The 22587-nt window shown below is 48.1% G+C and overlaps 1 protein-coding gene and 1 pseudogene across 4 annotated transcripts in view; both read right to left on the minus strand.

The window, feature by feature from the left end:
• The window catches only part of PTEN (phosphatase and tensin homolog), a 283802-nt gene that overhangs the window by 252234 nt on the left and 8981 nt on the right, over positions 1–22587 (minus strand). The window lies entirely within an intron of this gene.
• LOC147711171 (endogenous retrovirus group PABLB member 1 Env polyprotein-like) lies at positions 4800–6350 on the minus strand (annotated as a pseudogene).

Here is a 22587-nt window from a genome sequence, read left to right on the forward strand (position 1 = left end):
TGTGAACCACAGCAATCACAGACTACTGGATGAAATCTGGCTGAAACACCTATAAGTAACTATGTTATACACACAATGTTAGGAAAATCAAAGGGCCTTGGCTAACGGACCTTAACATAATCCGCCTTGAATTGGCTGCAAGCTTCTTGCCTTGACTGTGAGCCAAGAGAGAGAAAACAGAAGTAAAAAAAGAAGCAAATATGAATGGAATGAAAGACGGCATGAATTAAAGGCAAGAAAGGAAAAAAGAATTTAAGAGAACGAAAGCGAGAGATAACAAAGAGGATAACAATACAAAACAGGTTTAAATGGACACAATCTGATGTGGTATGTTGTGAAATAGCAGCAGTCAGAAAAGAAAAACACTCTAAAAGGAATTTTTAACAGTATCGGCATCAAAAGCCTCTTGCTATCACATCAGGCTCTAACCACAAAGGCAACACTTAAGTAATTATAAAGTAAAAACATGCAACACTGACGGGAACTATCTTGTATGCAGCTGTGATCCAGAGCAAAATGCAGTCCCTCAAAGTGAATGTAACTAATGGCTTAAGTGGGTTGACCTACTGCCCAATGCTACAAGCTGTAGTGCGCGGAAGCCAAATGTAAATGACAACAAAACGACCAATGGATGAAGAGAGGTGGCTGAAAGTCTCTATATGTAAGCATATTATAAACATTTTAGTATAAACAAAGGTCTTGGGTAACGACAGACCAAACGAGAAGAGAAAGGTTGCCATAAGAGAAAAACAATAAGTCAAGGCAAAATGGAAGCAGAACATGTTAGTTCGTGTAGGAGACTGATAAGGTAAATGGAGAATCTCAAAGCGCATTGCTTCATAAACTGGGCCGGAAAGTCATTCATTTCACCAAGTCTGTACGAAAAAACTGACAAAGTAACAGCCACGCTAAAGTAAAATGACTTGGGGCCATATGTATGAAGCTCAAATGGGTTCGCAAACGCCAAAATGCGCAGAATTTCGGCGTTTGCGAACTCATTTTCTCTAAACGGTATGTATGAAAGAATTTGGGTGCAGAATAAGATATCGCAAAATTTGAGATTCCCTATTTTGCAATCGCAAAATAAAGAATCGCAAATTTTGCGATTCCTTAAATGCAATGTATGAAGCAAAAAAAATTGGAAATTGACCTTAAGGAATCGCAAATTACCACCAACTTCAAGTTGGTGGTAATTTGCGAATTCCCTGAAAAATGCACTTTTTTGCATTTTTCAAAGTGCACTGTGAAGCAAATACATGCCCTTAGGGCATGTATGTGCGCCACATGTGCACCCATGCTAATTTCAGGGGTGCAACAGGGTGTCCTTTGGACACCCCTGCACCCTTGAAATTATTCTCAATCTGAGATTCTCAAATTGCGAATCGCAAATTGAGAATAACTTCCCATTCATTCCTATGGGCCTCCTGGCCCATAGAAATGAATGGGAAAGTATTCCATAATTGCGATTTGCAATTTGCTAATCGCAATTATGGAATTTTAAGAAATCGCAAAAAAAATGCGATTTTCTACATACATACCAATTTGCGAATCTCAAATAGCGATTTCTTAAAAATCTCTATTTGAGATTCGCAAATGGGTACCTTCATACATATGGCCCTTAATCTCAAGCAGACATTTGTTAAGGAAGTATGAATGGATAAAACACTACTCTGCCTTTAGCCATCCTCCAAGGACTCTCTACTATCATCTGATTGAATGGTGGAAGGTATTCATATTTCTAATCAGAAGGGCTTATGGATGGTATAGAAGCATGCAAACTACCCATACCATTATTGGCCACTTGGCTATACAAATAACGTCCTCCGGGATTGGCTGGATTGGGGAGGGAATCTGGATATGGTCAAGTAGGGAATATTTTGCTTAGAAAAGCCAATTTCTGTAGCAGTAGAATTTAGAGCCGTATTTAATGTTGAAATTCATTAGCACCTTCGAGTACAGGAGTATCTGATGGCAGAGGGGTGGAATTTCTAGTGCCTGATGCCCAAGTCGAGTTTCATGTTTAGCACAAACCAATTGGTTTCCAGTTCACAATATCACATTATTGATATGGGAAGGAGCATGGTTTGCGTTTACAGTTCAGGTAAAATTTATATCCATAAGCTGTTAAAACTCGCATTAATGGTTCATTCACACCAAGTCTTTATCAATAGGTTGTGTGATGTATGAAAATGTTGTGAGCTAAGTTTGCATTTCTGACAGTGCTTCCAGGAGAAAAAAAACGTCTACACATTTGCAAAGTTTAACAATTTGATGCTACCTATAATGCTCCCAGTATATGCTCTGGTTAAATGCAAATACTTGCAGTAGCCTGAAAGCGAGATTGATGAATGCTTATACAATAAAACATACACAGAAAATAGCTTTAAGAAAAACGTTTTGCTAAACTGTGCAATTTTAGGTAAAATTTTTGAGGCATCATTTGGTAAAATGAGTTTGATACATGCTAATGATTATAAAAAAATTATTGATGGAAAATAAGTGTAATAACAGTTTCGGCAAGATTACAGGAAACATGAAAATAAAAATTGGAAAATAATCAGTCTGGTGGTGGTTACCAGCATTTTGGTTTTTCCAATGTGGTGTTTTCAGTTTTCGTAAAACTTAATTGGGCGAGCTACTGGGTTCTCACCAACGTGACAAAAACACAAAAACTACTTTGCCAATGTGTAGAATGCCATCCATCACAGTAAAATAAGTATATGTGCGTACACGGTCATTTTTAATAAAAACAAAAGGTCTTGGATAACGCCAGATATAATTAGGCTCCCAATTATTAAAGGAAGTTATAACAGTTCTCAATATACATTTCCTCGCATTAGGACGGTTGTATGGCTTTCATGAAATCACATGTATTTACGGAAGTAGGCTGCAAACAATATTCCTTCATAAACTACATTTTTGAATGCAAGAATCCTTAAGTTCACTTTCCCAACAACCCCTTTTGGCCCAACCTGGGAAAAATATTACTTCTGTCCTTGTCAAGGGTAAATTTCCAAAGTGCCCTAGTGTTGGGTGAGATTTGATTAGAGTTGGTAAAAAAAAACGTGAACATCTACGTTTGTAGGTTGGCACAGACCTAAACTGATATTCCAACCCTGGAACTACCACTTCCACTTCCACTTCTTGCTACCTTCAGCATGTAGAATTAAGAAAAGGTGAGAAAAAAACAGGGTGTTGCTAGAATAACCAGCATTTGCAATCACTATGTATTGCATTCACAAGACATTCGTAAATGCAAGACCTATTACAGTGTAATGATTGTAATGTCTGTTTTTAAAGCTGCCCATGTGACCCGTTGCTCCCGCCCTTCACCATGCCCAGTCAATTATAAAAGCGGGACAAAAATATAAATAGATAATGCGGCACTCGGAGATACAGAGAAGATTTAGAGACTTGTTGCACAACTTTTCAATCGTGCTCTTTACAGGCCTGTTTTCAATGCGCTTGAAATTGAAAGCCAGGGGAAGCAGATGTGCAACCGCAGAGCTTTTCCAAGCTGCCTTCAAAAACAGAAAGAAATAAAGTGACGCAAGTGGTGCAAGCAAAGCGGGCACCATTGAGGGAAAGCATGTTGTGCATGCAGTAGGAAAAACTCATGAAAGCAAATATTGATTCCAGGCTGTAAATAACACATACTATGTACCAACAGACGTAAAAAGGCCAGTCCTCGTGGGAGGTTACAAATGAAGACAAGGTGGTACTAAGGAGGGACTAACAAGCCAATTAATTAATCATAAGACAACATTTGCAAAGGACAATGACACAAGCATATTAAAAATACAGGCGAGAGTAGGCGGAGTTTCAAGACCATATTCTAATACAGCATGCCTCACAGAGTAGTGAAGGACTGGGCTATTTCTAAGGCCCAGCGGTGCCAGGGGACAACACCTGAAACCTTCGTGGGTTACCTGTTCCGGCGTACAAATCACAGAGACACGGGACACTTCCTTCAGCGTCAAAGATCAGCGTTTATTTACTGCAGGGATACAGAGATCGCAAGAAGTACAACCACGTGTAGGTTCTGAGAGTCTGCTTCAAATTGCAAAAGTGGATCGCTCCTTTTATACACAATTTCATCATTGCACAACATAGTGGACAAAAGGTTACAACTCAGTTCCCACAGTAAACTTCAAAAGGGTTGCATTCATGTTTTCAGGGGCCCGGAACATAATTACAGTAACATCGCCTGTTCCCAACTGTAAAAGCACGTTATCTCACCATTAAGTACATTCCACTCTAGTCGTAAAATGAGTTAAGTGAAGAGACAGAAACAGGTGCAAGAGAGACAAAGACAGACAACAGATTGAAAAGAGTGTAGGGGGCAATATCGGAAGCGTGGTCGCAGGATCAAAGGATTCGTGCCTAAACACATGCACGGCTGAAACAATAGACCAGCCTGGCAAGATGCGCCTCGAGCGGAGCCATCTGCCTCTTCCGTATCATTCCCCCGGTCAAAAAGACACACTCAAAGGGATATGCATCTTCCGCAAGAGCTTGGGAAACCCAGGGTCACGAAGCGAACACTGTCCGTTCGCCGGCTACGTGAGGGCAAGAAACAAAATGGATGCCGTATCTAAAATGGAACCCGTGGGTTCAGATGAAGAAACCCACGAATAAGACGAATGCTGCAAAGTAGAGTGGCGAAAACGCGTACACCCACTATACTCGTCATTTGCGGTTCATAGATACCAAACTCGTCCATATTTGAACAAGTCCAAAACGTCATTACGATTCTCACGGAACCTCAGACGCTCCTTTTGCCCTCATGTAGGCAAGCACTAGTCGATATCAGAATCGATTTCGATATTCATCAGATCGGTCAGTTGTTGCTAGAACATTGTTCTATCCATCAATGTCTCTTTGGTAACAGATGGTCGTCTTATACACGTTGTAGCACAGAGGCCACATAAGGCAGGGCCACACTGCACGCAAAGACAACACGTGAACAGAAACGTCACAACAACCCCTGCGATCATCAGAATCTTCCAACCCCAAGTCGACATCAGACCCCAAAACCATCCAAGAAGCGTCCAATCACCTTCGTCCACGTGTATGGACTCGGAGATCTTGTGCAACTTCGAGATGGCTTGATAAACAGTTGGAGCGTTATCAGGAATTAAAATACAGCAGCTCGAATGGATCACCTTGCACACACCACCTCTATCTGCGAGTACAACATCTAAAACCATACGGTTCTGCAAAGTCATAAGCCTATCCGCCTGAAGCTCAGCCGTCAGATTACCAAGGGCACTTGCAGTTATATTAGCAGTCGACTCTACCACACGAGTCAGCTGTCTCAGGTTCCTACTATTGATCATAGGTCCCCAAAACGGCAGGAAACCCTTAAAGAAGTCTCCTGCTTCTTGACCGGCAGTATCCTCTTTGCTAATAACACCTCTCACAACTCTAGTCTTGTGATAGTCTGAGGCAACTGTGAAAGTCGGTGGCAAAAGATTTGCGATATAGCAGGTGCCCGAAAAATCACGGGGCAACCACGTATAAGCGCGATCATAACATACAAAGTAGGTACCCTTGGCAGTTAGGAGGACAGGGGAAGAGAGCATCGGTAAAACGTACGTCTCAGTACAAGCACTCTTCCCAAGCTGAGCTCTCGGGTTATAACCAAGACCTTTCAAGCAGAAATTACCGAGGTGGGGTACGATCCAGATCGGAGACGAGTTCTTAAGCTGTCTATCACCCACTGACATACTATACTCAGCCTCACTCAGATCCTTGTATGCTCGCACCTCTTCCTCTGGAATAAGCGATGCATCAAAAATATCTCTATCTAAGTCAGCAATCGCTATCGCCAAAGTCTTGTGGTACGGGCCGGGACCAAGGTCTGTGGAGCGTGGCTCTCGACGGGGGTAGGAATCTAGTGCACTACGGAACATAGTTTGAAATGCTCGAGCTGACCCCTGGGAGCTGTAAGGAAGAACCAAGTACGGAATACCCTTATCCATGGTATGTGGCATTAACCCGCACACCCAACAGTTGGTAGTGTTCATCACCAACTGATGTTGATGAAGAAGTTGGACAAAGGAGCTGTTCATAAATTCCGCACGTCTAACCGGTTCATGTTGGGGCAGAAGATGAAAGGAATGTGGAGAAACAGTGGAAACAGAATTCAGATCAGGTGAAGGAGAAGTAGGTGAAGTAGAAGGCAATAATGACTGGATTCCAAGATACACTCCACCCACCAATAGCATAGAAACAGTCAGGAACAGCAAGAATACCTGAAACAGGAAACATGTTGTTCGCAACACCTTATGCAATTTAGATCTTTGCGCTGACATCCTCGCTACTTCCGACAGCTTAGAGAACTCCATCCTTTAAAAACCGTCCGTAACGTTCTTGACGCACTTCGTTCTGAGTAGCGATTATCAATTCCCGGGAGTTCCCAGGAATCGACAAAAGTAACCGACCTAGTGTCAGAAACCTGCTAAACAGAAGGAAGTACCCGCACGGCCCTACGGTCAACCCGGATGATAGGTTTTAATTAAATAAACAGTCAATTTTAATACAAGTCTTCTAGCTGTACAGAAAAGAAAAACATGTGATGTATAGAACGAGGATTGAAAAACTCAAAATCAATAAAAATGCAAATGTTCGCAATGTTCGTGTCAACAGTAAGAGGAATGTAAAATTTAAAAACAAAAAGGAATTCTTTATTAGTCCTTGTCACGCGATCGAAGAAAGTATCGACTTTTTCCAGGTCGAGTTTGCTCTTCAAATATCTGTTCTGATGGCAAAGCAGTGTTCGATCGTTCAGATGACAGTTCAGAACTTGAATTCTCCAATGCTGAAGACAAAGGTACAGTTCCAGATGATTCAACAAGTGTATCTGACTGAGCTGAATTGTTCTCTACAGGTTGAGCATCACTGATGGCACGTAGCGTTGAAGGGTCTCGGTCTCCGTTGGGGCAACTCCTGTTCTAACCCAGATCTCTGCTGGCAAAGGAAGTGGAACCTTTTTTGTATGGGTGGCATGCACTGAGTTTTTCATGCCTTCCAACCGAACTGCAGTCCTTGTGGCCAGCAACACTTGATAGGGTCCCACAAATCTTGGCTCGAGATTTCGGTTTCTCCCAAAATTCCTGGTGACCACCGAGTCACCAGGTTGGAGCCGATGTCCAGGACCCTCTGTTTGTGCCGGTAGTGCTTCAAAAACCTGTTGATGAATCAAACTCAATTTAGCAGTCAGATCATAAAGATAGTCAATCAACATTGGGTATTCAAGACTGTCGAAATGTTTAGGCCTCGGGACTCCCCAAATGTTCGCAGGACGGCCGAACACAATCTCATATGGGCTAAGCCCTACTCGAGAGTGCACAGTCGCCCTGGTCGATAAGAGAGCCAGAGGCAATGCATCAGGCCATGACAGACCAGTCGTGGCTTGAATTTTGGCAAGTTTCAGTTTCAGAGTACCATTGTACCCCTCCACTAAACCCGCCGATTGAGGATGATTGGCGCTGTGGAACTTCTGACGAATTCCAAGGCCCTTACACACACTCTTCATCACACTTCCCACAAACTCACTTCCGTTATCTGACCATACAATCCGTGGCATTCCATACCGAGGAAAGTATTCCTTCATTAGGACTTTTGCTGTGGACAGGGCAGTATTATCTTTAAGAGGATAGGCCTCGATCCATCTAGAGAACGCGCAAACCACAACCAAAACATATTTCAGGTTATTGCATCTCTCCATATGGATGAAGTCCAATTGGATAACTTCAAAGGGACATGTAGGAGGGGCAAAATGACCAGGTGGAGTGGGGGTGCCCCTACCGGGATTATACATCAAACATACCATACAGTTCTTAACCACTCTCTCAGCATACTCAGCAATCCCATCATTCTTCCATACAGGAGACAACAACTTACATATGCCTTTCGCGCTAATATGTGACAAGCCGTGAGCCATAGTAACAACGGCAAGCACATATGCATCCGGTAACATCCACCTCTGGCATTCCGACAAGTCAACCCAACAGCCATGCGCGTCTAACTTTCCCGTGCTTTCTTTCCACTTAGTCTTTTCAATCTCAGTAGCCTCATTCTGAATCGCTTTAACACTCTCCACAGTGTCCTCACACATACCAGTCTCCGACGGCCATCTAACAGAACTCATAACATACATTCGAGTTGTCAGATTTTTAGCCGTCTCCTTAGCAATCTCGTCTGCAAACGCGTTACCACGACCCACATCATCCGTAATCTTTCGATGCGCGCTGCATTTGATAATTGCCACCTGCTTAGGCAATGTAAGTGCATCCAAAAGATCGTTCACGAGCTGTCCGTGTTGGATCTTCGTACCATGCGATGTCATAAATCCTCTTTCTCTCCACAATCGACCAAAGCTATGGGCTACGCCAAATGCATATTGACTATCAGTAAACACATTCACTCGCTTCCCTTTAGACAAAACACACGCTCTCGTTAACGCAATCAACTCTGCCACTTGCGCCGAATTCTGACTCAATCTCGCAGTTTCCACAACCGTACTAAACGTCACTACAGCATACGCAGTCGTCACATCACCATTCGGCAACTGGAAGCATGAACCATCAACATACAAAATACCATCGGGATCTACCAATGGAGTGTTTTTCAGGTCAATACGACCCTTCGTCTCTTCTTCAGTTCTTAAATAACAATCATGTGGTGCTACATCATCTGATTCCATATTAGTCGGCAACAATGTTGCTGGGTTCAGTACATTACAACGCTTAATCTGTATATGACTTGCCAAAAGCGTCAACTCATAACCAGACAACCTTGCACTCGTTAAGTGTTGGGTTTTTGTTCGATTCAAGAGAGTGCCAACTGCATGCGGGACCATCAATGTGAGCATATTATCCATGACCAGACCTGCGGACTGTCGAATGGACACCGCAGCTGCCGCTGTCGCTCTTAGACAACTCGGCAATGCTCTAGCTACTGGGTCTAAGGTCGAGGAAAAATATGCACATGGACGCTGTTTACCGCCAAATTGTTGCGTCAAAACACTCAACGCACAACCTTCTCTCTCGTGAACGTATAGTGTAAACAGCTTGCTGTAATCAGGAGTACCTAAAACAGGAGCCGAACACAACGCATCACGCAATTCAGAAAAACTTTTCTGACACTCTTCAGTCCATGGCAAAGGAGTCGGAACATCCTTGCACGTGAGAGCTAACAATGGCTTCGCTAACAATGAAAAGTTTGGAATCCATTGTCTGCAGTATGACGTAATACCTAGAAAGGCACGTACATCTCTCTGAGTTGTTGGCACAGTCATTCGGGCAATGGCTGCAATTCTTTCTGGGGTCAACCTTCTTCCCTCCTTTGACAATAAGTGACCTAAATAGGTTACTTCTTGACAACAATACTGTAGCTTAGAAGGTGACACCTTGTGATGTAAGGCACAGAGATGCTGTAACAGCGACACTGTGGCAGTTTTGCAAATCTGCTCAGTGTCAGCAGCCACTAGCAGATCGTCGACGTACTGAATCAAGGCCGCACCAGCCGGTAACACAAATGCATCAAGTTGACTCTTAAGGGCTTGACTGTAAATGGATGGACTCACAGTAGCCCTGAGGAGCGTGTTTAAACCTGAAGCTGCGACCACCTAATGAGAAACCGAATAGATCTCTGCTTTCCTCAGCAATCGGAATGCTAAAGAAAGCATTCTTCAAGTCGATTACCGAGAACCAACAGGCAGAGGCTGGAATCAGGGTCAGCAAAGCTGTAATGTCAGGCACCACGGGAAACTGAGGGATCACAATTTCGTTTACTTCTCTTAAAATCAATAACAAAACGATACACAGGAGGCTTGGAGGGATCAGTTTGTTTCAAAATAGGTAACACAGGACTATTACACACATTTCCCTGAGTTTCCTCGATAACATCCTTTTTGATTAAATCGTAAATGATCGCTAATAGCGCTCGCTCACCATCAAGAGAGATACGATACTGGGAAATGCGTGGTAATCGCACATTCGATTTCAATTGGACGACATAGCTGTACAAAGGACTACGCCAGGCGCCAAAACAGGTCGATAGTCAGGGCATCAGTCCGTCGCAGCCGTCAGGAGGCGGGAATCTTCGCGGGAAAAGTCTTCGGACCACTTATTTCGACAACAGGATCAATGAAGCGGGGTGCACCTTTCCTTGGAGATTTCACACGAAGTTCCTCACGATCGTCGGGCTTTGGACCGGTACCGCTGATGTCGCCCCACGTTGGGCACCAACTGAAGGACTGGGCTATTTCTAAGGCCCAGCGGTGCCAGGGGACAACACCTGAAACCTTCGTGGGTTACCTGTTCCGGCGTATAAATCACAGAGACACGGGACACTTCCTTCGGCGTCAAAGATCAGCGTTTATTTACTGCAGGGATACAGAGATCGCAAGAAGTACAACCACGTGTAGGTTCTGAGAGTCTGCTTCAAATTGCAAAAGTGGATCGCTCCTTTTATACACAATTTCGTCATTGCACAACGTAGTGGACAAAAGGTTACAACTCAGTTCCCACAGTAAACTTCAAAAGGGTCGCATTCATGTTTTCAGGGGCCCGGAACATAATTACAGTAACATCGCCTGTTCCCAACTGTAAAAGCACGTTATCCCACCATTAAGCACATTCCACTCTAGTCGTAAAATGAGTTAAGTGAAGAGACAGAAACAGGTGCAAGAGAGACAAAGACAGACAACAGATTGAAAAGAGTGTAGGGGGCAATATCGGAAGCGTGGTCGCAGGATCAAAGGATTCGTGCCTAAACACATGCACGGCTGAAACAATAGACCAGCCTGGCAAGATGCGCCTCGAGCGCAGCCATCTGCCTCTTCCGTATCATTCCCCCGGTCATAAAGACACACTCAAAGGGATATGCATCTTCCGCAAGAGCTTGGGAAACCCAGGGTCATGAAGCGAACACTGTCAGTTCGCCGGCTACGTGAGGGCAAGAAACAAAATGGATGCCGTATCTAAAATGGAACCCGTGGGTTCAGATGAAGAAACCCACGAATAAGACTAACGCTGCAAAGTAGAGTAGCGAAAACGCGTACACCCACTATACTCGTCATTTGCGGTTCATATATACCAAAGTCGTCCATATTTGAACAAGTCCAAAACGTCATTACGATTCTCACGGAACCTCAGTAGGACATGCACTTCCCAGGCTCGACCTAAAAACCCTGCCATAACTGAAGTGTCTATTTTCACAGTTAACCTCACTACATGCAACTAAAGGGACAAGTGGATCTTTTGATTCCACATCTCTGCTGACCCAGTTCTTGAAGACTTTTCAGGAATCTTAGTTAGCCACTCTGGTCTGCAACAAGAGAATGCAGGGATGTGAAATTCCTATAGCCCAGGACATATTGTTTGGGGTCAAGGACAACAAGTTTTTATGTGTATTTTGTCCTTGGGACAAGTGGGCACAGCCCCCTACGGCACAAACCCCTTGGCTGCCAGTTTTCAGTCCCACATTATGGATCAGGTAAGGGCACTGTCTACAGTTACGGTAATATTGTTGTCCATTTGTTAATGCTGCTCAAACTTGCATTTATTGTTTATTAACTGAAAACCTTTATTCTTAGGGTGAGCGCTGTAAGTAAACGTAAGCTCAGACTGCACTACTGACAGCGGTTCCAGTATAAAAACTTGTACACACCTTTTCAAAGTTTAGCAATGAGGCAATATCTAATGCTCCCAGAATGCTATCTGATTTGATGCATATAAAGAAAGATTGAGGATTCTTTGCTTTTAAAATAAAATGTTGGATGATGGCGGAGTGAACGGACGTGTTCTGCCCGAGCTCCCGCGCCCGCCTAGGCCCTGAGCCCTAAACATCGCTTCTCTCCCCCCTAGCCGATCCCGGCGACCGGGTGTGGGCGAGAAGGTCTCCAGGCACAGCTGAGCGGAACTCCGGTCCTCCGGTGGGCCACGGCACGGACGGCGGAGACCTCGGCCGCTGGAGCACGGAGCGGAGGTGACGGTGCGGGCTGCATCGAGGTCCCGGCTGAGGCGGAGCCGACCCGGAGAGCAAAGAGACGGGCTTGGAGGTGATCGGCCGCACGCCAGAGGCTTTGCTGCACTGACCGCCGGAGCTCGAGGTGACCCGGCCTGACGCCCGGCGGTACAGCGGGCCCCGGCCCCGCCCCCGTAGCTGCGCGAGGCCGCGGCTGCGGCCTCTCTGGAGGAGAGCAGAGGCCCGGGACGCCGCCGGAGCGGAGTAGCGGAGGGCCAGACTCTGGCGGGACACCCTGAGAAGGGCGGTGACACACAGGAGATCCAGTACATCGGTGGGCCCATACCCGGAGCACATAGACCCGCACTCCGGTGATGAAGAGTGCTCTGGTCCCGAACCCGCCCCACGATCTACTTGAGGCCGCGGCTGCGGCCTAGCTGGCGGAGGCCCGAGGCCGCGACCGTCCAGCGACGGCGCACAGTCCAAGGCGGACTTCCGGAGGGCAGGGGCCCCGGCACGCGGTGGACAGCGCTTCCAGGCTGGGTCAGCGAATTCCGAGGAGTGGCGGCTGGACAGAGACGGAGCAGGGCACTGGCCTCCAACCCCCCAAATCTGGCCGGAGGAGGTGAGGAGTGGACTGGGAGAGCGAGTGGTGGTGTGGGCGCCCGGTAGAGCGAGGACTTGCGGAGCACCGCACCGGGGTGATCCTACAGTTTCAGCGGCGCCTGCCTTCTAGAACGCGGCTGTGGTGACGGACAGGACCCCGAGACGCAACAGCCGGGCAGTATTGGGTCACCATTATTGGGACAGGCACGAGGAGAGTACGGAGCGCCCTGGGGCATCGAGGATTGACCGCGAGAAGAACCAGAGATTGCGGGGCTGTTGCAGGCCGGAGCATCGGGATCGGGTGGCCAAGAGCAGGGCCCCGGTCAGAGCCTTCCCCTCCCCCCACGGACTCAACGGCAGAGGTGAGGAGTGGGCTGGGTGTGTGCATCGAGACGCGGAGCCCCCAGAGGAGCTCCAGGCTGCCCTGAGTAGAATGGAAGTCTGAGACATTTCACACCGGGGTAGCCGGGGGACCGTGACAACGCCTGATACCCATTGAAAGGGCGGTGGAGTAACCTGGGAACAGCAACCGAGTGGCGCTGGGCTCTCCCTGAGTAACCGGAAGCCGGGGGCTCGAACGTGTGTCGCAGGACTCATCGAGGACCGGCCTACAAAGCGGAGGCTCTCGAAGGTGCATGCCAGAGGCACGAGCCTGATCAGGGAACGGATTGGCTGGGGGCTACTAGAGCTCACACGCGAGCAGCAGAACGGTGAGGAGGATGGCCGGGCAGAAGGGCGGCAAAGGAGGCAGTCGCACGCTCACGGAAATGCTCAATAAACCACCCAGCAAAGGAGACAAGGCCTCAACGCAGTCAGGAGGCGCATGCGGATCTCAAGGGGGGAGCAGCGGAGAGCCTCCGGTCACCAGATCCTTTTTAGAATCCCTGTTCGGGACTTTGAGGGACGACTTTCAGGAGTTGAAAAAGGAGGTGGCCGGTGAAGTACGGGAACTGCGCAGAGAGGTGGATGGGCTCGGGGAGAGGGTGGAAGCAGTTGAGAGCTCCACGCAAAGGCAGGACGATGAGATTACGCACTTGCAGCAGGAGGTACTCCGCCTCAGGGACCAACACATAGACCTTCAACTACACAATGAAGATCTGGAAAACAGAGCAAGACGGAACAACATCAGAGTCCGGGGAGTGCCGTCCACAGAGGAGACCTCCGGCATAGTGGCCTATCTGCAAGAATTGTTCCGCACTGTCCTTGGCGAACCTGCGGATTTCCCTATCAGGATTGATAGAGCTCACAGAGTAGGCCTGCAGCGACGGGCGAATGGTCCTCCACCGGATGTACTGGCTTTCCTTCTCGACTTCCCGCTAAAAGAGCGGATTATGTACGAGGCGAGGAAGAAACAATCGATAGCATTTAGAGGTCACCAAGTGGCGCTATTTCAGGATCTAGCTGCGACTACGCTCCAGAAGCGCAGGGCATTCAAGATTGCAACAGACTTCCTAAGACAACACGACACGCCCTACTCCTGGGGGCACCCTTTTCGCCTCATTTTTCGATGGAATGGAGAGTCGCACCAGTTACGGTCTCTTCAAGATGTTTGCGAAGTCTTAGGGATCACAGCAGAGGAAGAGGAGTCGTCCACACCACAAAGGAGGAGAAATTCAACTGATGGTGGCTGGCGGAGAGTCTCGAGACGCAGGACACAGAGGGCCTCGCAGAGACCGGATTCGCCAACGGTCAGATCTGGAATGGCGGACGCAATTCGAACAGCAACCGAGACCTCGGTGGTCGAGGGAGAAGTGGCGCTGACTGCATAACAGGACTCCGGGGGGAGATTGTCAATGCATTACTGATGGAGCTGGCTTGGGGAGGGGGTGGGCGCAGGAATGCGAGGGCGGGGTGCTGGTGGCAAGTCGCCCACGAAGGTAAATCACCACAGACCTGTCCGTAAGGGGCAGGCCTGGGACTATTTGGACTATAATCAGTTAGGGAGGATGGGTTGGATGGTTCAAGTTGGGGAAAGGGGGAAGGGTAGGCGGGGGTCGAGGAGTTGGGGTTCAGGGGCCTTGGGATCCGGGAGGGGGGAGTTCGGGGAAGCTCAGTCCGGTGTCTCTGTTATGTTTGCTCAGCTTAGCCAGACCTCACGGGCCGGTCCACAGAAGGGATTGGCACTAGCCGCTTTTGCCTGTCTAGTGCTGGGGGGTTACATTAATCTGGTATGGCAGGCTTGAAAGTAGTGACTTTGAATGTGAAAGGCCTAAACAACCCCACGAAACGAAGGGCGGTTCTCTCCTTGTTAGAGGCCTCGCAGGCAGACATTTGTCTGCTACAAGAAACGCACTTGCTGGTGGGTGACTGTCATAGACTGCGGTCCCGTGCCTTCCCCACTCAGTTCTTTTCTTCCCACACCATTAAAACGGCAGGAGTCGCTATATTGGTATCTAAATCCTTTAGGGGTGAGGTGCTACACAAATTAGCTGAACAAAAAGGGAGACTACTGGCGTACAGGTTTAAGTTGGGGCTTCTGCAATTCACGGTGGGGTCGGTTTACTGCCCAAACGAGCGTCAGGAACACTTCCTCCGCACCGCGTTGATAGATGTCACAGCATCCCCTGATCGGCATCTCATCCTGGGGGGGGACCTGAACATGGTATTTGATTCCTCACTAGACAGATCAGCACAGCGCTTTCCACAGACTGGGGAACTATCGAACACTATGAAAACACATTTAGCTGAACTTGACTTGCACGATCTTTGGAGAGGGTTTCACCCCACAGTTAGGGACTACTCTTATTTCTCACACGCGCACAAAACATATGCACGGCTGGACTACTTGCTGGTTTCTGGCCCGGTTCGGGACATGGCCACTGCCTCTGAGGTCGGGGTCATCTCCCTATCAGACCACGCACCGGTCTCGGGTACCTTCCTGCCCCCATCGACCCCGGTTCAGCGCGGAGTCTGGCGTATACGGGACGCCCTTTTACACAAAAAACCTGTGGTGCAGCGTATCACTGAGGCTGTGACTGAATTTCAACTGCACAATGCTAACTCAGACACCACACTGGCGACTCAATGGGGAGCGCTTAAGTCGGTTTTACGGGGAGAATTTATATCAATATCGGCAACCGAAAATAAGGAGAGGAAAGTTAAACGGGAAGAACTCACGCAAAAGGTCAGGGAATTGGAGCAGGTGCATCGGCGTACGGGGGCTCCTAGAATTTGGAAACAACTCAAAGCGGCAAGGAAGCTCCTGTCGTCTCTGGACCTGGACAGGGCTGAATATGCGGCTCTCCGTCTGAAACACGCTTATTACACGGGGGGGATCGCTGTGGCCGGTTATTAGCAGCTAAGCTCAGAATTGCACACCAATGCCGTCGAGTCAAAGACCTTGCGGTGCCAGGCGGGCGCGCAGTCACAGAAGACGCCGACATAGCTGAGGCTTTCCGACAGTTCTACTCTGAGCTCTATGCGGAGGACGGCGCAGTGACTGGGGACCCTGATGAATATCTGGACTCAGTGACTCTCCCGTCCCTAGCTCAAATACAGACTGACTACCTAGACCGGGAGATTAGGATAGAAGAGGTTATCACGGCGATAGCTAGGCTAAAACTCGGGAAGGCTCCGGGACCGGATGGATACACCTCCCTCTTCTATAGGACGTTTTGCACTACTTTAGCTCCGATACTGACCAAACTGTTTAACTCCTTTAGCTGCCCCGGTGCTATCCCACCGGATCTCCTGCATGCCACGGTATCGGTCATACCAAAACCGGGGAAGGACAGGGCACAGTGTGGCTCGTACAGACCGATCTCCCTCCTCAACGTTGACCTTAAAATCTACACAGGGATCCTGGCTGCGAGGTTGGCGCAATATCTCCCCGGACTGATTGAATCAGACCAGTCCGGCTTTGTACCCGGCAGGCAAACTGTAGATAATACCAAGCGGTTGGTGCACGTACTGGAGAAGGCATCACGAATCCCTGGGGAAAGGATGCTCCTCTCGGTTGACGCCGAAAAAGCGTTTGACCGGGTGCATTGGCCGTATCTTGAGCGGGTGATGGCTCGAATGGGCATAGGGGAGAAATTTAGGTGCATGGTCTTTAATTGTTATAAGTTCCCGTCAGCGGCAGTGCGCGTCAATGGCTGTGGATCGAGGCGTTTTAATATTGAAAGCGGCACGAGACAGGGGTGCCCGCTATCTCCTTTACTCTTTGCTCTCTACATGGAGCCCTTTGCCCAGAGAGTGAGACGAAATGCAGATGCTACGGGAGTACGGATGGGGGGTTATACCCACACGGTCAGTTTGTATGCGGATGATGTCATTTTTGCGCTAGAGGATCCGCAGAGGGCTTTGCCCGCGTGTATGGAAGAGCTCGGGGCTTTCGCGAGAACGGCCGGGTTCAAGATGAATATGGGGAAATCCACGGCATTGGATATCTCCCTGACACCTGGGACGAGACGAGATTTGCAGAGGCGTTACCCACTGAGGTGGTCGCGGGACCATGTGCCTTATCTAGGTATCCTGCTGGCTCCCACTCTGTCGGCGATGGTAGCGGTTAACTATGAGACGTTAGGCAAGAAAGTGAAAGAGGAACTGGGGAGATGGAACAAGGGGACGATATCGTGGCTAGGTAGGATAGCGGCGCTGAAGATGACTGTGCTACCACAGATCCTATCTCTCTTCCGGGCACTTCCGCTGCAGCCCCCTAAAGGCTGGATGCGGATGATGCAGACGGCACTATCCCAATTTGTCTGGCAGGGCCGTATGCCACGGATGAAGAGAACATTGACGACCCTGGCGCCGGAGGCGGGTGGACTGGGAATCCCTGACCTTCACAAATATTTCCAGGCGTCACAGCTGAGGTACCTGGTGGAGTGGAGCAGATGGGAGTCGGACAAGCACTGGCTCTTCCAAGATCAGGCGGTGGCGGGCCTTCCATTGCAGGAAATACCATTCCTGCGTAGACAACACAGACCCCCGAACCTTTACGCCTCATATGTCACTAGGGTCCCGCTGAGGGTATGGGACGCCACTTGCGAACGGTTCGAGCTTACCTCGTTCCCCTCTCCGTTCACTCCTATTGTGGACAATCCAGACTTCACGCCAGGGACGGAACCGGGTGCCTTTGCGCACTGGCGAGAGAAAGGCTGCAGAGCGCTTTTTCATGTGTACGGGGAGGATGGGATCCTCCCCTTTGAGGGCCTTAAAGAGAGTTACCAGCTGGTCGAGGCTGATAGGATGCGATATTGGCAAGTCAGACATTGGGCGCTACAACCACAGGTGCGGGACGCGGCGGACAGGAACCTGCTCCCCTATGAGCGATGGTTGGCGACGCGAACTTCGGATGCGAAACTCATATCGGATCTATATCAAATGCTACAGCCTCCGACCACACACATCTATAACCCTGGTAGGGAGAGATGGCACAGGGAACTGGGGAGAACGCTAAGCCACAAGGAATGGGAGCAGATCTCATACCGAGCGCGACATTCTGCATATCATGTGGGGCTCACAGAAACCTTCACCAAGGTTTCGACATACTGGTACCGCACTCCCGAACGCTTGCACGAAATGAATAGGCTCATAGACACTACATGCTGGCGCGCCTGTGGGCACATTGGGACTCTGACGCATATCTTATGGGAATGCCCACTGCTGCAGGACTATTGGAAGGAGGTGATCGATGAAATTGATAAATGTTTTGACATAGAATTGCCTCGTTTCCCGGCCTACACCCTACTGGGCCTACCTAATGCCTTAATGTTTCCATTGAAATCCCGGAGAGGGAGACACATAGCCATCGCCTTGGGCTCCGCTGTGCAGAACATTCTAATACACTGGCGCACTTCCACTGTTCCCTCGATTACGGGTTGGTTACACAGGCTGTGGCATGTACTGGGCATGGAGAAGATTTTGCTTACACTGGCGGGGGAGGTCGACCAATTCACAGAGCTGTGGCAACCATTCCATACTTTGTTGGCTACTGAATTCAGGGAGCTTACGTGTCCCAGATATCTAAGACTCCTTAGGCTTACACCACCGATCACCTGAATGGCCAGTAGGGAGTGGGAGTGTTGGGCACGCATGTTGGGTACACGACGGGAGAGGGCTTGTGAGTTTCTGAGAACTTCTTTGCGCAGCACCGGACTGAGAGTTGGGGGAGGGGGGAAAGGGATGGGTGTGGGGGGTTGTTGGGGTAGTTTGTTACATTAACTGTGAAGTACAGAGGGATTGTTATTTGCTTTCTGGTCGACAATCGACTGCAATGCTCGAGGATGCCACCCATAGCGGCTCTCGCCTGGCTCAGACTGTAGAACCCCGAAGGTGGCGGTGAGCTCTAGAGACTGCATCAGCATTTATTTTGCGTGCTAGGAACTGTCTATTATTGCCTGGTCTTTTTCTTGTTTTACATTGCTATACCGCTGTACTTCATTAATAAAAATATTTAAACCTAAAATAAAATGTTGATATAAAAATGAAAGCGGGAAAAAAAAACATTTAGCTAAATTACTGTAAACTTTCAGGTCCCATTTTTTGGCAGAATCATTTAGTAATATGTGTTGGTGCATGCTAGTATTTCCCCAAAAATTCATGATGGAATATCAGTGTAACTGGTTTCAATAAGATAATAGGAAACAAAAAAAAACAAAATAAGCAGGCATTGACAGTCAGTAGGTCTGAAATTGGTGGTCAGCTTTTTAGTTTTGTCAATGTGTAGCTTGTTTTGGCATAGCTTTTTAAATACCTTATCGGTGTGGGAGCTGCTGAGCCCTCGCGATTATAACAAACACTGGCAAAAGCAAAAATAGTTTTTGGTCTCAAAAAGCACACACTGCCACAGTAGTTACTAACACTGAACAAAACTACTTTGTGTACTGATGTGCTCCTTGTGATAGAGCAGAATGCTGTCACTCACAGTGAAACCAGCAATACAGAGAGAGACTGAATTTTAATGCACAAAAAGGTCGTGGCCAGACTAAATTAGGGGCCCAATTAAAGAAAGTCTCAGAAGTGTACCCATGGTATATGTCCTTGCATTAAGTGCCGTAATGTATGTGGAGAGCGCGTAGCTACACGCTCCACTCCCAGGTGCACTGCGCATAGGGATTCCAGATCCCGCTTCATTTTAAACCATTCAAACTCTTCTCAATTATTACTGCGTTTTTCACACTTATTTTTCATTCTTTTGTCGTTTCGCACATCAAATCCACAAGTATATCGTCCTGTATTTCAAAAACTTCTCATATTTCCTTGTGCCCATCCGGACTTCTTTGAAAATAAGATCTTCATACACATAATAGTTCAGAGCAGCACTCTTTTTAGGTCTCGCCTAGACGAAAGCAAAAGCGAAGCTTTTGCTGTCTATGCGAGACAACTTATGTTGCCGCTTTTCTGGGAATATTGTGGACATCAGACTGTGACGAGCCTGTCCTCCTGGAGATTGCAGCTCGTGAGCGCGCACGTTGCGTCACCCTGCCTGATATTCGCATTCACACAAAGGCTCCCGCACGCATGCGCACATACACACACTGCATACACACACACGCACCCCCTTTAACAGACACACGCGCACACCCCACCCCCACTCACCCCTCCTCCTCCGCAACACACTCACCTGTTCGGGCGGACCGGGACTCGATCAGGAGCCCGAGGGCTCCTCGGACAGTGGCTTCTCTCTCGTCTCGCGCCGCGATGGGGGCGGGACTCCCGGTTGGGGCCGCGCTGCGATTGGCCGGCTGCCCAACCGCTTCCGGGTCGCCGCAGGCAGCGCGGCGGCCCGGCGGGAACTTGATGAAACTCCCTGGGCTGCAGTGGTGAATAGAAATTCAGCTGCGTGGCAGTGTCTATGGTGGTTTTGCGACTCCGCAAAGAATAGACTGCTGTAGAGCGATCTGGAGGACCTGGGCGTCAGAGAGCCCACAGACTCTCCTTTTGGTACCAGGAAGGAACCGAGACTCTGCAACAGTGCAAATGCCGAAGTCTGGTCGGGCTGTAATTGCAGGTACGGGGCTACAACTGCTTTAGCAGTGATCACTCGGTGCAGGACTGCAGCTACGAAAGTTGTGGCTGCTTGCAGGCTGATCACAACTGCCTAAGTTGCGACCGGCCTCTGTAGTAATACAACTGCTGAAGATGTGACGGGCACGTGTAGGGGTGCATCAGCGGAATTTCTGGTTAGGCACGAGGGGTTGCACCAGCCAAGTATCTCCAGGTCCTGTTGACGGCTTAGTCGTGAGCCTATTGTCAGACCAGCGCTTTGGGACAATACTGTTAACTAGCTGGGACAGCGTTGAATCAAGAAGCGCCACAAATGAGCAGCACCGGCTCACTCAGCTGCAAAGTCCTGTTCTTCAGTGGGGCACACAAACCCACAGCGCCTTTCGCCGCTTTCTGCGTGGTATATTACGTTCAAATGTTACCCTTACATTGGGAACGCAAAGCTCGTAAAATTTCCAAGTCCAAGCGTAAGTAGCATAATTAGTCCAGTTTTCTACACTTGCATTCTGGACCTGAAGTTCGGAGTTTATCATGTGATTAATGACTACATATCAAGGAATGCAGAGAGAAACCTGGACTGACTGAGCTTCTCAAGCACGAACATAGGAAACATGGGAATAGGCGGGCACTCTCACTAGAATGAGCTTTCTATCTTTACTGTTCTATGCTGGGAATAGGAGGGCACTCTCACTAGAATGAGCTTTCTATCTTTACCGTTCTATGCTGGGACAGGCAATGCCCTCTTCAGACCTCTCAAGTTGACCCATGTTCACCTGCTCCAGTTTATTTTTTTGTTGTCTGGGGATTGTAGTCATGCATTTGTTCAAATTGAGATTTTATACTGCAAGCATTAGAAATATAATGGCAAGGGAAGAATGGAAGATTACATAATAGGTTATGATGGGTTACGGTAGTAGCAAACTTGGTATAACAAGCATTTGCAACGCAATAGGTCTCGCATTTGCGAGAGTTTGAGCTGTGTTAGCATTGTAAATGACAGTGCCTTTTATTTAGGTTTTAAAAAACAAAACTTAAATAAAAGGCATTGTCATTTACAATGCTAATAGCTCAAACTTGTATAAATGCGAGACCTATTGCATTGCAAATGCTTGTTTCATTTCTTTCCGACCCAATGCATTTCGGGCTACATTCTAGCCCTTCGTCAGGGGTAGCTAATTATTTTTCGTCATCTCTCCCAGCCCGCAGTGCACGTTGCAAGTCGTTTCATGTCCTTGCATTAAGTGCCGCCACACAGCTTTTGTGAATTCCCAAGAATTTATAAAAGTAGGAAAAGAAATAGTACTCCTAGGAAATATTTGTGAACTGCATTTTAGCATGAGCAAATATGAATGTGTAGATTTGCTCATGCAAAAATCTGAGCGTTTGCAAATTCACTTTCCCTCCAACCACTTTTTTCCCCCCAACTCTGCAAAAAGGCTTACATCTGCCATTGTCAGGAGGAAATTTCCAACATTTCTCAGTATGGGAGAAGATTAGACAAGAGACCCTTAAAACATGCAAGTTAGTAGGTTTGCACAGACTCAAAAGGGCATTCTAACCCTGGAACTATTGCTTACCACTACCTTCAGCCCCAGGACGTAGATCTGTGGAAACGTGGATAACGGCATTGCAAGTAGTCAAACACTACTATGGTATAAGCCCTGGCATAATCAGAGAAGCTAGTCAGAGCTATTATATAATGAGATTGCTGACATATTTTGTTGCCGCACTACATGGCAATAAAGAGACAAGTTGATTTTGTTACAGGACAAGTAGATTTATGAAGCAACCTACCCCATGGACAAGTAGATATTATAATATATTCAACACCCCTGGAATGTCAGCTGTTCTTTAATCCCTCCCCTGCTGATGACGGAACCTTTCCGTCATCAGCCACGGTGGAGCTGTGCTGATGACGGAGCAGTTCCGTCATGGCCCGCCCGACGCTCCTGCGCGGCGCGAATTCCGCACCTGCGCTGAGCGGGCGGGGCCATGACGAAACTGCTCAGTCATAAGCACAGCGCAACCGACGCTGGTGACAGAGCGGTTCCGTCA

Source organism: Lissotriton vulgaris, chromosome 5, assembly GCF_964263255.1.
Source record: "Lissotriton vulgaris chromosome 5, aLisVul1.2, whole genome shotgun sequence".
NCBI lineage: Eukaryota > Metazoa > Chordata > Amphibia > Caudata > Salamandridae > Lissotriton > Lissotriton vulgaris.